This window comes from Rhodnius prolixus, unplaced genomic scaffold (genome assembly GCF_049639745.1).
Source record: "Rhodnius prolixus isolate KJV_2025 unplaced genomic scaffold, Rpr scaffold_2, whole genome shotgun sequence".
Lineage (NCBI taxonomy): Eukaryota > Metazoa > Arthropoda > Insecta > Hemiptera > Reduviidae > Rhodnius > Rhodnius prolixus.
The window spans coordinates 50493390-50511788 of record NW_027411592.1 but is presented as its reverse complement, the minus strand read 5'-3'; positions in this window follow the sequence as shown (position 1 = coordinate 50511788).

Below are 18399 nucleotides of genomic sequence, written 5' to 3'. Positions count from 1 at the left end.
AGAATTGAACTAAAGTAACAATAAAATTTACAACAAGATATCCATTTATAGGAAAATGAATGGAATGTTTATTAAATTAACTAATAGATTTTTCTCTATGAAAATTAATTTTCTGGAATAAACCTTAATAAAAAGAAAAAAGAATAATAAAAAAATAATGTCAAAAACCTGTGAACTAAGTTTAGATTTGGTTGGTTTTCATATGAGTTTCGCCTTGAACTCCGTTACACAAAATCAATACTTCATTTAAATGTCATTATGTGAGCCAACAACCACTAATTTCAACCAATCTTTTATCCAAACCACTATCTCATGTTATTTAACTAAAAACTCAGTGTTTAATAATATAGTAATTTTGGTTTAAAACAAAAGACTTTTATAATAATATGAAAAATAATAGTTAAATATAGGGAAAGAATTAGCTATGCGGTTAGCTTTATTGGATTCCCACTCGGAAGATCCCGGATTCGAATCCAGCTGCCGCTGGCTCTTAGATTTTCTCTTCCTGGGAGCTTCTTACAGCTCACTGTCCGGTGATGGACATTTTTGTTTGCCACGAGAGAACTCTGTCCGGAGGCCAGCAGTGCACTGAAAAAAGCTTCGGGTGACAGTAACCTCAGATGTTGACGCGCTTACATCACTCAAAAAGTGTTATTTATTTATTTTGCAACCAAAGCCTTGCCCCATTCAAAGGAGTTTGGGTACAATAATACAAAAGTATACAATAAGAATAGCAATACAATAGTATAACTAAATATGAAAGTTGAACTATTATTAGATTAGTAAATATTACAAAAAGAAATAGAAGATTAATCAAAAAATGATTTTAGTTTGAAATAAAATAATGTGTAGATATAATTATGGATAGAATTTTGGAGAGTATGTGAAAAGACAGAGCCAAAACTTGAGATAAGTAAAAGAGCAAATAATGGTATGAATTTATTACGGAACATGTTATAGACTGGACAAATACAATAAAAATGGTAAAGACTTTCTTCAATATTTTTTACAAAATGGGCATAAATTTAGTGGATACAAATAATAGGTATTACCAGCCTTACCTGAAAATGCTTGCCTGAGAGTCTAACTTGAAACTAAAGCGTAAACATCATTAAAAATATAAATAGTTAAATACATATGTTTGCTATCCGCATCAACTGAAACTGATTTGTGGTGTTGGACGTAAAGACTGCTTGAAAAAATACATAGCTATTACTTTACATTTTTTTGCTTACAATTACTTTACTTATTTAAACTGTAAGTTTTTGTTAAGGAGATATCAATGAAGTATGAATGAAATGTTGGTTACCTGCTGATTTGTGTGCATTTTGGCATTTAATCAACCCTTATACTTAACATTTTAAACTGTAAGTTTTTGTTAAGGAGATTTTTGTACCTTTTGGATAGATTTTTCTTTTTGTCTATTATTTGGGTGGGGCAAACTCCCCTCCTTATGAGGCATAGCGTCGAGACTTTTAAAATACAAGCCTGAACAAAATTTCGATTCGAATGACACTTCATTCATGAAAATCGGTTCACGTCCCGATAATTTGAAACGATTGCTATACTTCCTCTTAACAAGTGTAAGAGCAGAATGTCGTTTTAATGTTACGTAGGGAAGCCATAACCCTATGATCCTACCAAATTTTATCAAAATCGGGCCAAGATTTACAGAGAAAGAAATACCTTTTTTGTAAACTGCGTAGCGCCTAAACGCGTGAACCGATTTTCATAAATGAGGTGTCATTCGATTCGGAATTTTATGTAGATGTGCCTTTTGGGGGTCTCGATTTACAGAGAAATTAGAAATAATAATTTTGGAGGAGGCCTTACATAAAGGGGGCTAACTCCTCTCCCATTCGATGTACAGCGTCGAGACCCCCAAAAGGCACATCTACATAAAATTTCGAATCGAATGACACCTCATTCATGAAAATCGGTTCACGCGTTTAGGCGCTACGCAGTTTACAAAAAAGGTAACAACAACAACAACAACAACAAGAACAAGAAGACGAACAACAACCATTTTTGAAAATGCCGTTTTTGCTCATTTTCAGCAACTTTTTTCTCGAAATCTATTATATCTATGTTGTTGAAAAAAAAAAATTACAGTTGTAAAGGAGGATTTGCCCTACATTTTAAAGAAAATTTGGGAATTTTATCTTTTATAGAAAAAGAGAAAAAAATTGTCAAAGTTGGGAGTTTTTCAACGTTACGCTTTTCCGTGCAGTTTTTGATGATCAACCCTTATACAACTGTCCTACCGGACAGTTTTAAAAAAAATATTTGAAAAACTGCTATTTATAAATATAAAATTCATTACAAACTATCAAATTTTAAGACTTAAGTTTTGATTAAAGAAAATTGTTTACATGTATAGAATTGTGTACAAGAAGGATTCAATACTGCTATACTTATATATTGAGGTATTTTTCGCAGTTTTGACATAATTGGCCGCATTCAGCAGACAAGAGCGCTACCAGATCGCTCCCAAAGGTAGCGCTTTATTTCTCTGAACGCTCTGCTACTAATATAACCTAAACATAACCTTTTTTCGAATTAATATTGGCGAGGAATCGGTCCAATAAAAAACAACTCGTCTTTTAAATTAAAAAGTGCTAGGCCATTTCAAAATCTGGTATTTATTAATCATATTTCAATTTTTTAACTTGTTATCAAAGAGAAAGAAGAGCACGCGATAGGTCACTTTTATGTATTTTTTCATCCCCATTTCTACTAAAAATACTGCCAAGGCAGTAAAGCTAGTATTTTTCTTAATATCGGGAAATAAGTAGTTTTCCGAGTGATTATTCTAAGAAAAATCAAATGTTAAGAGCTTTCGATGTTCTCAAGCATACACGAAATGACTAAAAAATAATTTTACATCTGTTACAAACAAGAAGGTTTAATAATTATTTGGTAATTTTGGGAGAGTTGCGTTTAATTACCAAAAAAATTGGAAAAATTTCAAAATTGTTTTTATAAATACACGTACTTTGCTAGTAGCGATCACCGTTCCGTCGAAGTAGCATAGAAAATTTCCGCTCCATAAGATGGCGACCGCTCCCACAACATGTTGTGAGAGCGATGCTAAAAGTGCGCCATTCAGCGGATAGTTCCGCAGCGCTCTTGTCTGCTGAATGCGCCCATTAAAACATAAATAGCACATTTATTTTAAAATATCCTGATCCATTAATTTTAAGATAAAACAAAAATTCTTAATGTGTGTAATAACTGATAAATTTTTATCGTTTCATAAACCATAGGAAAGGAAATAAGTTTTTAAAAAAATTGTACAATCGAGCGGCCGTATATATGTAATATATAATATTTATTTGTTGGGAAATTTTACGAGAATGAAATAGGATTTACGTGTGGCCGTTACGAGATGTATGTGTTAGTCTGTATATGTTATATGTTCTCTGTAATAAATTGAAGTGTGTAATAAACATTGATTTATATATATGTAGTATGTATGGCTTGTGTATATACAAAAAAAAAAAACGCAAAAAAAGGAACTTTAAGGGGAGGAGCATGGAGGCAATGTCGAGCTGGCCTGCGAGGGGGGCCCTTCTAACGTATATTTATGATTGATAGGTAATATTTTGTTGTTGGTGTTGTTTGTTGCTTGTAATTTAGTGTTGACAAGAGTCATTCTCAAAAATCCACAGTTTGTGCTAGATTACACATGCCTTGCACTCAGTGTAGTAATTTACTACAGAGTTTTTTTTTCTGTTTTGTTCAGTCAGTTGGCGTATGTCCATCTCAAGGTTGAAACTTTATAATGCCAAAAAATCTAGTTTGACCAATAGAAATGACTTTCACTAATGAAAATTTAAATGAATAATTTTTTGGGCAATCGCAGAGTCAAACTATGTCCAAACATGGGCCCGTGCTACAGGCAAGATACACGCGGGCCACATCATATTTACAAATTTTGTTAAATTTAAATACTAAAGGGAGGCCTTAAGAATAAGAATAGGATTTTTTGTTTGCCTTTTTTTAGGCATTGACTTTCGCCATACAGCCAGCATCGTCTAGGTGCATATCACTAGAATATCACTCACTCTCCATTCTTACTTATAGATACATTCCCTTCACACATTTATCCCTCTACTATGTACAACTATTTACATAAACCTTACCACTAATGGATGGATCAGTACTCTATATTACTGCCATCCTTATAGCTTAACCGAAATTAAAATCACCGTAATCCTTCTCTAATCATTTTATTCCATTCATTCTAATTCGGCTATAACTTTTAAATACATTCATATTCCATTGCTAGCTCGTCTATAGACTTAAGCACATAGATGTTGGTGGAGAATATTATGTCTTCGTAGAGAAATGGTGCATCTGAATTCCTGTATAAGTCGTCAAACCTTCGTTTCCTTTCTACTACATAACGTGGACATATCCATTATTATATGTTTGAAATCCTCCTCCTCATTGCAATGTACGCAAAGAGGAGAGGACCTTTTGTTGATCCTGTGAAGATACGATCCACATAAGGATGGGATAATTGAAGAGCTTGGTGCAAAAAGGAGTTATCTACAGTTTTTTAAAATTTTTAGTAGGGACAAAAAACTAAATATGCTTTAAGATGTATTCCTTATGTTGTGTCTGCTGTAAGGATTAGTTAATATATTGTGATGGGGTCATTTGGGGCTCAATTTGAACTTTCTAGGGCATTTTTTAAGCTTGCTGTAAGCAAAAGTTATTTTGCAGCTAACTCTTTTTTTGCACCAAAATCATAATTTTCAGTAAAACTTTGATTTTTGTTTGATTGATGGCGTCATCTTTTCTGTTTGGAGCAAAAGAAAGTTATCTGCAGTAGGAAACTCATTTTTGCTCCAAATCTAACCTAGGTTAGAGAATAAGTAATAATAATAATATTTATTCTTCATATGAAATATTTACAAATTACAATACATAAGTTTTAATTAAGTACTTTAGTAAACAGATTTCTTGTGTTTAAGCTTTTAAGCGGCATTTTGTGTCTTGTCGAAGCGAATGTTAGATATATTATTAGGCCTGTCAAAAAGAAAAATAATAATATCTCCCAATTATAAACATTAAATAAACCTAATAAAACAATTTTTGTTTGATTGATGGCGTCATCTTTTCTGTTTGGAGCAAAAGAAAGTTATCTGCAGTAGGAAACTCATTTTTGCTCCAAATCTAACCTAGGTTAGAGAATAAGTAATAATAATAATATTTATTCTTCATATGAAATATAACTTACAAATTACAAAATGAAAATATTGTACGGCTTGGAAAATCCGTCAGCCGGAGTCGATGTTACGATAATGATAAAGAAAGGAAAAGGAAAAACAAATAAACCAGAAAAAATAATAATAGCAATAATAAACAAAAAATATAACCGACCTAGAAATAAAAATAAAACGAAATAACCAATATATAACAGAATTATAAATTAATAATTAAACTCCTGAACCAACTGATAACGATAAGACTAGGCATGGCGAGCATATTTAACAAGAGGTTGACAATTTCGCGTTCCATTTAGGAAAGAAATCAATTGTTCTCTCGTAAGTACTGAACGGTCCGAGATAGAGTCTCCGGATCTCAGAAAGAATTGAGCAGTCACCAAGAAAGTGAACCACGTCCTCAATGCACCTTGAATTACAAAGAGAACAAAGTTCAATCTCCCTAGGCAGCCATGGCGTATGATTCAGGTAGACAAGCTCACATCTTAACTTAAAGATCCAGCGGAGTTCAGTTAGAGTTAGACCCAAGGAATAGTTAGACCCAGTGCCTTCCAGGTAAGGCACTGGGGCACATTTATACTCATCTTCAGTAGCTAAACGGTTATCGAGGGAGAGAATTGTGTGTGTGGTAGTGCTATTTTCTTCGTTACAATTTTCATTTTATTTCAGAACAAAGTGGGCCACAAAAAATTACCTCGGGGGCTGCCAGTTTAACACCGCTGGTATGGACATTAAAAGAAAACTTGAAGTAACTTCCGAACACTCAGATTTCTGGTAAACTAACCTTCTCTGTTATGAACCTGGAATCAATTAGCTGATCAGTTAAGCTGGAAATGAGCAGAAACAGTAATCGCAAAATGTAAGAAATATTATTTTATAAATTCAGCTAAAGGGTACTTATAAAACAGATCTAAAGTAAGAAAGGTAAGAAATGATGTAAAACAAAACCAAAAAAAAGGGTCAATTTTTTTTACAGCCCCAGGAACAACAGCTGCTAGTGGGGCAGAGCCATTTGTCCGTACCGCTGGGAGAAGACATACCCCAGCTACAAAGTCAACTCTTCCGCCACCCGTCACTCAGTCAAGTTCCGGTGTTTTGGAAGTAAAATTCTAATGAATTACCCTCTGATCTTTAGGTCTGTCTAGGTTTTGGTATTTCGAGAATGGTCTGGGCTTTTGTTTAAATATAAAATTTCTTTATATTTTAATAATTTATTTTGACATTAAAATTGCCATATTCAAATCTTTTTTTCCCTTCAAACTGACCTTCAGAAGCTCTAAATTCTGTTAATAGGGAAATCGTCGTACAATTAATAGTAATACGAACTGATGTATACTATTTTATTTATAACTACATAATTAATAAACTGGTCAAAACCTTTCCAAACCTTTAGACCTCTCTTCTGCAGAATCTTGAAGGAAAACTTGAATTAAGTATATGTATAACTGGACAACGCAGCAACCAAGTGGTCAGGAGGACCAAAAAAATACCATCATGAGTATCATGTAAAGTAGTAGTAATCGCCTATTTTTTTCAGGCGGTGCTTAACTACCAAATGAGGTGTCGTGGACGGAGGCGACTAACAAACATACTTTACTGCAAATTTCTTTTATTAACCATTAAATAAAATCCAAGGCCTAAGACCGGGAATCGAACCTAGTACCACAATGCATATTAGCTTTGCAGGTCTCGCCTCTAACCGCTCGGCTACCGTGGCGCCCCATGAGTATCATGGTAAGTTATCAAATAGTTTTCTACAATTTACTTAGTTTCAAGGGGAGCATTTTCCAAAAAAAAAAAAATATATCGTATGAAGTTAGTTCGTGATATTATACCAGAATATAAAAAATTTGTCTCTTAGGTTTCAGCACAAGAATGTCTGAAATTTCAAAAAATACTTAAAAGTTTTTGCTGACTTAATAATGTTAAATTTAAAATTGTATTTATTAATATTGTTTTTTAAACAATCTATTTGTTTTTACTTCTTTTATAAGTGATCAGTATGGTGTGCAGCTCATATTGTGACTAGCACGTAGAAAAGTGACTGAAACTTTTTCAAAAAGCAATGTTTCTAAAAATTTGACTTATTCCAACAACTTCAGTAAACTTTTTGGCTTATTATTTTACTTACTACAGCAAAAAAATTATTATATCTGCAAGCTATTCATGAAACTAAAACGTAAAAACTTTTCATCTACTTTTTTTTTTTTTTTTAACAATACAAATCTAAAGTAAATACGTAGTTTGCACAAGCTATGGAAAAATCAAATTGAATTCAAACAAAACACAATACCGGATATTGATATTGTTTTGTGGAGACCCCTTTTGCAGTGTTTGTTTTAGTATGCGAACTCACGCACTGGATGAAGTACTCTAATAAACAAAAAAACAAAAGTAACTACGAATTCAAATGAAAAAAAAAATCACCAGATTTGTGTAGTAGAATGGGACGAATGGTAAGTTATATATAGCATCAAGAAAATAGCAATATATGTAATCTACAATAGAGTCGCAGAAGTTGAAAGATTTGTCATCTTTTTTCAAAAGCCTATTAACCTGTATCTTTTTTGTAATTCCACTGTTATTGTTGCAGTTAATATTTTTAAGCATTTACCTAATTTTATCTTCGTTTCGCGTAAGTGATCTTGTACGTGTCTAATTTCTAGCAAATCATCTTTTATTCCGGCATTTTTCACTATTTATTAGACATAACTGTTGCCAAAGCATTCACTCTAAAAGAAGTCAACAATTAATCTGAAGTCTCCCTCGTGAACAATATCCTTTAAATGGCTAAATCACTACTGACTTCCTTCTCAAACTCTGAACCAAGGCAATTGTTTTAATTACATTCTTAGGCTGGAAACATAGTGGAGCGGTGATGATAGCGAAGAGCAAAGCGGCGAAATCAAACACAAGTTAACATATGGGACCGCACATAGTGGAGGGCAAAGCGAAGATTGAGCAACGCTATCTATAGAGTGTTTGTTTTCGCCGCTTTGCTCTTCGCTATCATCGCCGCTTTGCTCGCCGCTCCACTATGTTTCTAGCCTTAATACAGTACTATCATCTTTAGAACCACCGCATCTCTTCTTTTCGCTTAAATTCCCAAACCCAACAAACCAACTCATCATCTCATTAGTCTACTTGCGGACAGAATGCTTGAAAAAACTCCACTTTCAATTCTGTTGACTCCTCTCAAACTTATTCCTAACCAACAATTTGGCTTCCAAAGTTATCACACTACCGTTCATCACGCTAATAGAGAATTGTAGACCCCTTCCCCATTGCAACTTCACTTGAACGGTCAGTAGCAGTACAGCCGGAGGACATCTCTCCAGCATTTGATCGTATTTTGGCACAACTTAGTTGATGTGGAAACTCAAAAGGTGTTTAGTTTTTTTCTTGCATTCCAGAAGTATCGGTGGTTCAACCACAAACTGCGTATCGAGCATTAGCTGTCTAGTAGGTTATTCATTACGACTGCAATCGTTGGATGGATGTCGTTCACGCCATTTTTGTCAGTGTGCGCTTGCTTTTATGTAATCTATTTTACATGAAGCATGTAAAAATCTTAATTAAAAAAAGTTAATACAATATAAAATATAGTTAATATAAAAAGTTAATCTTAAGTTAAATAGTTGAATTTAAAAGTAATACTAAGTTGAAAGATTTTTTTTTTAATTTATTTTGTAATTTACAATCTATATAAATATATACAATAAGTAAATGGGATGGAAATAAGATGAACTGGTGCGGGAAGATCAGGAGGAGAGGTAGCACTCTCTATATGAGAGAGGGGAATGTGAAGAGGAGAATACGAGGAGGAGAGAGGAGAGATTTAGTTCTTCAGACTGCGAGGAAGTCGCGGGGCCACTGGCGATTCAGTCGGCGAGGAGTATTAGGGATGTCAGAGGAAGCGAGAGGACAGTTAGTCGAGATTAGAGCTAGTCGAGAGGGTAGTGTGGAATTTTTGGTATTTAGTCTTAGTGAGTTGGTCTATGAAGGGAATGTTGAGGTCGTGGTGAAGAGTAAGGTTAGTCACGTAGAAAGGTGCGTCAAAGTTAAAGATAAAAGTTAATAAAATTATGTAATTTCAATAAAACAACAATAAAATTATTGAATTATAAAAAATAAAAAAATAAAAATTAAATATACACCACAGAGAATGATCGGCGTACAATCCAAACATCACACAAAGGAAAATTATCAAAAATTTAAAGAGTGTAAATTGAGCACAATGTAGTTCTCTATGGAGAATCGATAGGTAACCGTGTAGCATGCGTAAAAAAATTGACATTATTTTATCTGTCACAATGGGGGTGACATAAATTACAGGTTAATATAATATGGCTACAAAATTAAGTTAATTAATACAGAATACAAATAAGAATATTAATAAATAAATAGCACATTACAGCGGTAAAAATAAAATGGTGAAAATGCACAATTTAGTTAATCTCACTTTATAAATGTACACTATATGTATATATACTTACATTTCAAATTTTGTGTAAATTAGCCGGTGTATATTTAAAAATTAAAAAAGGTGAAATCCCCATGCTATCCTCTATATTTCTCATTTAACTCGCCGCTTTTATATGCAGCTGAATTTATAATAGACCATACCGGAGGATTGTTGTTTTGGACCATACTACAGACGGACAGACGGGTTTTGTGTGTCACATTGGTCACTATAACCTCTGTCAGAATGGTAGCCTAAAGCTTCTCTTATGTGTTCATGGCGACCAACGGGTTCACCCGTGCAAAATGGTGTGTGTATGGGTGTGTGTGTGTGTGTACGTGGACTAAACGTAATGACGTCATTAATCCTCATAATGTTGAATTCCTGATAATACAGTTGCATTTAATGCCGTTGTGATTTATGCTAGTAGTATAGTGGGGAGTGCGCGCCCCCCCCCCACGACCGTCGCGCACAAATGTGGTGCGAGCGAACGCGAATGACTAGGAGGGAGCGAAAGTATGGTCATTTTTATGAGTTAATCTAATCCAGTATTCATGTGAACTCATATCTGTTGTACGAGTAGTTTGTGTGTTTACCATGGAGGGGAGACAGGAATCTCCCAACGCCCTCCAGCCAGCCCAAACTGTTCCAGCACGGCACATTCGCCTAACTTTGTAGGCTACGCTCCAGATGTTAATCTCTTTCAATTTTACGTATAATAAAAATTATTTTTAGTTGCATAATCCAACAGAAACAACAATGGCAACAATAGAACGGTAAATGTGTGACTGATCCCTCATGTGGTCATTCAATGCGCTTTACACAACTCTTTTAATCCATCTTTCTCTACCAAATAGCAACAACGACAAGGAACAACTCAAATGGAAGCAAAATCTCTTTAACATAGATCATAAAGGTCAATTACCAAAGAATTCAAGTAGCGGTTGAACTTAACTCAAAAACGGAACAGATTAAGAAAAAGGTATCTCAGCTTTCTTCCAGGCCAGGCTTCCTCTAAAAGCAAAGAAGGCATCGTAAGCAGAAGATACGTGGTATTGGGTTTCCTAACAAACCTAGTAAGTGTATAGCCAGTTATTGGACCAAAAGGAAACTCAAAAACTTTAAAAATTATAGCCTACAACCGGAAAGTTAATAAGCAAAGAAATGTTTCCTCTTCTCCAGTAGCAGCCCCCAAGTCCAACGGCGGGAACCCTGTAGAACTATCTTCGGAGTTAGTCACACTCTATAAATAAGCTTGGGTCAAATTTTATAAACTCTGCCTAGTTACCACTTGAAATGGTGCCGTTTATCTTGACCATAGTGGAGAGTTGGATGAACTTAACCAGTTAAGCGTGGAATTTAGTTTTTTTAAAAAAAAAAAACCCACAGTGTGCGGAATTAAAATCAGACAATGACGTGTATACACGTCGAACGCAGCAGGGCAAAACAACCAAAAGTTTACAACGTCGTAATATAGTCACTGCAAGCGACTTTTTCTGCAATAATCTCTGGGGCTTGAGATTACCAGAGCATTCTGTGCTCTTTCAAAATCTTGCACCGCTTCACGTATGCATTGCTCTAGTTAACTAGGAACGCAAGAGCTTTTACTAGGAAGAAAAGTGCTTTGAATTCTGTGCAAAATGAAATCTTGAAAGGGTTGAGAGCTTCTATTTGTGTGCTTAATTCCCAATCTCTAATGCGGAGACCAAACTTGTACCAACCACTTATCATTTGGCTGACTCCCTCCACCCTCTCCGTATAAAATAATTGGCAGTTCTATTGGTAAGATGAAGGAAACATCCCATCAAATAATATTCTTATTGTATTTTATTAAAATTTCGAGTTTTTATAGTTAATGGTAATTTTATATTTTTCACAGCGAGTATACACGTCGGGCGCACCGTAAGAGAGATTCGGTTTGACGTGAATACATGTCAAACACGCTTAGCTGGTTAACTACCTCCTAGATCAAAAGAAAAGTAACCTCAGCACAGCTGACAGGTCTTCAGGAATGAGTCCCGAATGCCAAAAGACCGTCCAGTAAACCTTTCATATCATCCCAAATTTAGTTAACAAGTGTCCCAGATTGGGAATCAAATACTCTCTGTGCTTCCACCAAAGTCCCAAAAATGAAACAGGTAAACTTAATAATTGCCTTTATTGGACTTGATGCAGTTAATTAGCTTCTGAAGGTGATAATTTAAGTTTTTACATTAGATTAACAGTTCTGAAGAAAAGTATCGCAATGCTGACAAACAAACGGTTGATTAGAACTCAGATTTTCTGAAATTTTAGCTTAAAAGTACTTACAAAAACCTGAAAGAGTTTGAGAGGTATTTAAATTCGACTTGATAAGCTGCAGGAATCGTGCACCATCAATAGATTAATTAATTAATTGAACTCAAGGAGTAATTTTTTGTTGAGCTTTGTCAGTCTTTGTCAGTGGATGGGCTTCTACATGCTAGACAACATCTTGGCTGAGTATAGCATCATGAAATCTTACCAGTATGTCAATCATATTCCCTGTTTCGAGCCCAACTATTCCCTACTCTCCATTCAACCTTCCTGCTATAATGTAATAGCCAAATCATTGTCCACAGTTCAATACCTTGAGCTGTCCATTTTCACTAGCTGCAGATATCTACAATCCTAAACTAACTTTTAGCGAATGTTTATCTCGTTTAGTTCTAGGCTAAACGAGCCACATTTTAAAAATTCTAAAAATGGATATTTAGCATTTCATAAAATAGATAGTTTTAACTAGATTCTTAGTGCCATCACTTTTTGTCTCCAACTCTATCCACATTTTCTTTCATTTAATTCTCTCTCATTACGAAGCATTAAAGAGCTAGAAGAAACTCATTTTTAGCATACTTTTGGGTGCTCCTATCTGTGGGTGCTTTGTTTTTATGTTTTAAATAAAGAAATATGCGATTATTTCCCTTCTTTTTTTTAGCACCATAAAAGTGGATTAAATTTTGAAATTGCAATTTAATATAAAATTAAAATACAAAGAGATAAAGCACATTGTTATGGCGTTATAAAGTTAATATGGCAAGTTTGTAATGCCCATTATGTTAGATAGTAGAATTTACGATATTACTTCAGAAGTTTATAAGAAAAACAAAAGAAAAAATGTAATAAAAATTCTTCGTAAATCAACTAGAAAAGAAAAAATCTAATACAATATTTGTACTGTTCTTACTACGACTAAAAATTCATTAAAAAACTCTAAGACAATTCCCTTATTTTTTAAACATTTTGTTAATCTTTCTTTTTGTTTTAATAAAAAAAAAATTATGCTTTTATTTTTGTATTTTCACTAAGAGAATGGAAAGAGGCGATTTCATAAATTTCAATTCCTTTTTCTTAGTAGTTATAATAGCGTATTTCCATAATAAACCGATTTACCTTTATAAAAAGGATGACGAGAGTACGATGCGAAGAGAAACAGGAAGGGATATTTGGGGTGAGGAGAACTAGGAAGGGTAATTCAAATATGTAAATATATTTCTGCAGGTACAGCAACTGTGGTCAGGCGAGGGGGAATTGCAAAGAATATTTTATATAGTACATAATATAAAGTGTTGTAAAAACAGTACTTTGGCAACAAAAATTCTTATCAATATGTACGTCTGATTCATGTCTAACAACACGTTATTGTTAAATGTATATAATTCAAGAAATATTCATCTTGGGTTGGCGAAAACAATAATCGCTAACACTACACCTAATTGACGGAAAAGTTAGAAAAGTTTTGTGATGTGAACAGCCCACTTTCTCTTAGCACTCCTGCTGATTTGTCTTCCCACTGATCATAACTTAAAATTAATCATTCCGTTAATATCGGAAATATAATGGAAATCGTCTTATTTTGTCTCTATTTTAATTTCTTTATGCTTTAACTTATATTTCAAGGGAAATCACAAGATGAAGGAATTGTAATTTGGGTCAATTGTAGAATGTTTCCATCACTCCAGTAATTAGCGAGCATTTCTGTTTCTAGATACAAGAAAAAATTTTACTCTACTACATGAAATGATAATCTCCTAAATGGAAGACATATCTTATCTCTCTCTGTCGACAGGTTGAGACTTTTTACCCAATAAGAATGAAATGGCAAAAAAAAAAGTTAAATATGAAAATATTCTACATAAAAATTTTGAATAGAAATTGAATTAGGGTGAAGGGACCAGTAATTGACTGCTTAAGAAAAAATTCGAGTTTAAGATAGAATAACTTCCGTTATTTTGGCTCCAGGTGTAGGTTGTAAAATTGTACCGCTCCAGTAGGATGTACTTTATTTTATTAATATTTTAAATGCAGTAAATTCGATCTTTATGTCAACCAAAAATGACTTTTTTTGTAAGTATGTCAATGACCCAGTAATTGACATAGCGAATTTTCGGTGGAACCAGTGTTTGACATGGAGTGGGACCAGTAATTGACATACAAATATATTCATGAAACGACATAAGGTATGCATTCAGAATCACTTTTAAATCTAAATAAATCACTTAAATCACTTTTTCAATTGGATTTATAACAAAAATCAGTCTATTCATAATTAATTACAATCAGTTCTTAAATAGGCAAACCTAAATAATCTAATATTTTTTCATCGTTACTCTTTTTTATGCAGTTTTTGACGATCAACCCTTACACAACTGTCCTACCGGACAGTTTTAATTAAATCTAAACCAAGACAGGTAATTTGAAGAACAGCCCTTACTTTCAATAGTACCAAGGAGATATTAGCTAACATGCTTGTTAGATCGTACACAATGTCTGTCGGCTCGCTTTTATCTCTTTCTCTCAACCCTTCCGCTTTCTTATCCTTTCAAGTTTCCGTTAAATATTTTGTTACTTAAACCTTTTTTTTTTGGTTCTCACTGTACCAAACTCTACTTCCGATTGGACTATGTGGTCACATCCTTGTTTTATTCATTCCGCCTATAACGCTGCTACCGATCGCAACTACGCGACTTTGTGTTCGAGTTGTTGGTGCTTTCTAGTGAACCAAATTTCTCCTACGCTTCCCTTCTTTTGGAGCGCTTCGCTAATATTTTCCACAATCTGTGCTGCCAGTGTCATTTGCTTCGAAACCAAACTATCTGAATGTAATTCATTCTTACTTTCTGCATCTATTCAGTATTTTATTGTTTATTATTACTGAGTTACCTCTTGGGCACATGTATATTATACATTGTGTGCACGTTCATCGCGTCCCGCCACAGGTTGTAAGCATTCGCACTTATAACAGTAATAAATAAATGAAACGTCAATGAAAAAAAAAACTAGATTAAAAAATATATATCTGTTATTGACTCTTTAACGTGGAAAAAATAGGTATTAAAATACACATACCTACAAATAAACCACTGATATTCACATAACTAGGTAACCAATTGACAAAAATATGTGTTATTAAAATAGGCACACCATAAAAGAAAAAATGAATGAAAAAACAAAATATTCTTTCGGAATCCATAGGAAATGAACATCATAATATATCTTATGTAATTGATAATTAGCCACTTGAAATCACAAGCCATTTGAAAACCTCACAAATCAACGGTTTTATTAAATTGGTATCGTTCTCCATAAAGTAGTATAGGGCGATCCAACCTTCACGTGTTTAGGAATTAAAAATGGTTTTCATACCGATTTCATTTTTTTTTAATACAGTTTAGCCTATTTAGTCTATGGGATGCTATATATTCGTCTTCGGACAACATGTCTGTCAATTGGTAAATACAATAGATCTTACAATCTTTTTTATGTTATTAATGTGTAACATCACAAAGTCACCAACTTCTCCACGTATGTTTGATTTCGCACCTGGTACTTCTCTTGAGGAAGCTTCACTTTTCCTCTGGCCGTTTCCTTTGATGGAATTCTATGGTTTAGCCATTTCCTCCCTTTCTTCTTTGTCATGTGGCTAGGACCCAAAACTGAGGGAGAATGAGAGATTTTCCAACTCCGATAAGTGGGCGTCGTTTTTATTAGTCACGTAGGCCTCGTGAAGCTGTTCGGCGATCACGATTATTCCAGTTTGTTGTTCATACATTGTTGTTCTCTACAGAATAATCATTCTGCATGCCCTCTTGAAATAAGGCGTACATTTGCTAATTCATTAATTTAAACATATTTTGTTGGAAGTTTTACTATTTATATTGCCGATTTTTATCAATGATTTTATTTTACAATGTATTGAATTTTTAATTATAATAAAATTTATCAACCTATCTTACCATTTTCCCAGGAAGTCAATCACTGGTCTCAAACAAAAAAGCTGTAGGACTAGTAATTGACATGTATGTCAATTACTGGGCAGATTGCCGTTTCAAGGACCAGTGATTGACAGCCCCATTTTAATCCTCAGCGCTTCTTATAATTAAAAAAAAAACTACATAAATGAAATCTACAAGTGATACTAATTATAACAGAACATTGATAACCACACGAATATATGAACAAATAAACGAAAAATAAGAAAAAAGAAAAATTATTTTCTTATCAATCCTCCTTAGCAACGGCTTGATTTTTCCTTGATTTTGAACTTTTAACACAAATAACCTTCCACTGATACCAAGGAACCTTCCAATAATTAATATTTTTCTGGAACTGCTGCCCAAAAGCTTCTCAATAACGAAATTGAAAGAATCACCACTAAAAACGGCTCATATTCCTTATAATACCACTTTATTTCTGGTATGTCAATTACTGGTGCCCAGTCAATTACTGGTCCCTTCACCCTATAAAGGCTCTTTTTATCATGAATAAAACTTAATTTCAAATAATGTTACATAAAAAGCTTTAATTTAATAATAATTCATAAAAGTTTATTTAGTAATCCTGAATGACTAGTGATCACCTTTGCAGTTCAGTGTTCTCTTGTTACATCTTTGTTGTCCATCACCAAGGAAGTGAAAATCTATGGGTAATCAGCTGGACTTGTACTCGAGATCATACAAGTTCATGCTCCCCTTTGTGTGCTGTGTAAGTGTATTGGAGTGTAACAGTATATGTTGCTCATGATCATGTTGTTAGGCTGGAATACCAGCAGGGACGCCAAGTACCCTGAAGAAGTGGCTAATCCACTTCCCCCTATGGGGAGCCAACGATATTTAATATTAACTGTTAATTAGTTAAAACAATTTTAAGAAAATTAACACCTGTTTTCTCCTAATATTCGTAAAATTCCAAAGAGATTATAAAGCACTTGTTCAGGTAATTTCATTTTTACCATTCATAATATTTTGAAAGAAATCATGACCAGGTGAAATTGGATAAGACCAAAACAAAAATTATAGAAATCAATGCCATAATAATCTTTACAGTTCTAAATAATATTCCATTAGAGAAAGTGCACTGACCTTAGCAGTGGGATAACCTCGATGAACCAGTAGAGATCGAACGTACAAAAGAAATTATCAATTTCCCAATATGGCGGCAAAACGGATATAAAGAAGTTATACAAATTGGTGGGTGGTTACTTGTTTTTGTAGTTGTTTTTTTTATCAAAGTAGAGAGTTTTATACAATTAACTGGCCATTAGGTTTAGTGTCCTTCATGCTGGAGTACAGCGTAACTTTCTGCTCTTAGTTCTTACTCTCGCTTTGTAGCGTACTGGCAGATATGCAGGAGAGAATGAGAGAGACAACTACTAGTACTAGAAATTGGATACAAGTTCATTTGTAATAATAATAAAGGTTTTTTTTCTTTTATGAATTCCACAGTTAGAGAACGAAATGAAGACGAACGACCGCACTAAGAAAGATTTTCTAATTTATAATGTTTCGTGATGTACCCTCCAGATTGTACCTTATAATCTGTATAATTTGGACAATTAAGGTTTAGACAAGGAAATAAAGAGAGCAAGATGGCTGGGAAGGTGGAATAGAATGAGTAGTAAAAAGTTAGAAATAATCTGTGAAGTCGTGTAGAGTGGCCAAGCAATATGGTGGGGGAGCGACGACGAAGGGGCGGAAAAAGCTAATTTCTCTCTCTTTGGTCGTGATCGAAGGCCCATGAACCTCCTCCACTGATATATATTTATGTATTTCGCTTGCATACACTGTATTCACATATTAACATTGAAACACAGGCCTTTACAGTAGCCTTTATTGTAATTACAATATTGTGCACTCAAATTATCCGTTCGCCATGTTAATATTTACTTCAGTTTGGTATAATAAGAAAGTAGATGGTTTTGAAAGTACCATCAAGCGTATAGTGTAATCCAATAGCAGTACATATTTTTTTACCATCATGGGATCAACACACTTAAAGTAGACGAAAAACATTCGCTTCTAAATAACTGATGTGAAGAATTCTACTGAAATAAATATCCCTGAGAACGAAGTTTCATAACAAAGGGATAGACCGAGTTTAGCAAATTTTATACTGAAATCCAAATGAAACGCTGTGGTAATGGACTGTCTGAACAAAAATTCTGCCTCCTCTTCTAGTAGTCTTACAAACGACTAATCCTTATGACTAAATTAGTTCGTGATTAATTTTACAATAATTGAATAAATATTAGTTTTAGTTAAGAAACTTGAGGCGCCACGATAGCCGAGCGGTTAAAAGCGAAACCTGTGAACCTAATATGTATTGTGGTACCTGGGTTCGATTCCCGGCCTTAGTTTTTATTTAATGATTAATGAAAGAAATTTACAGTAAAGTATGTTTGCTAGA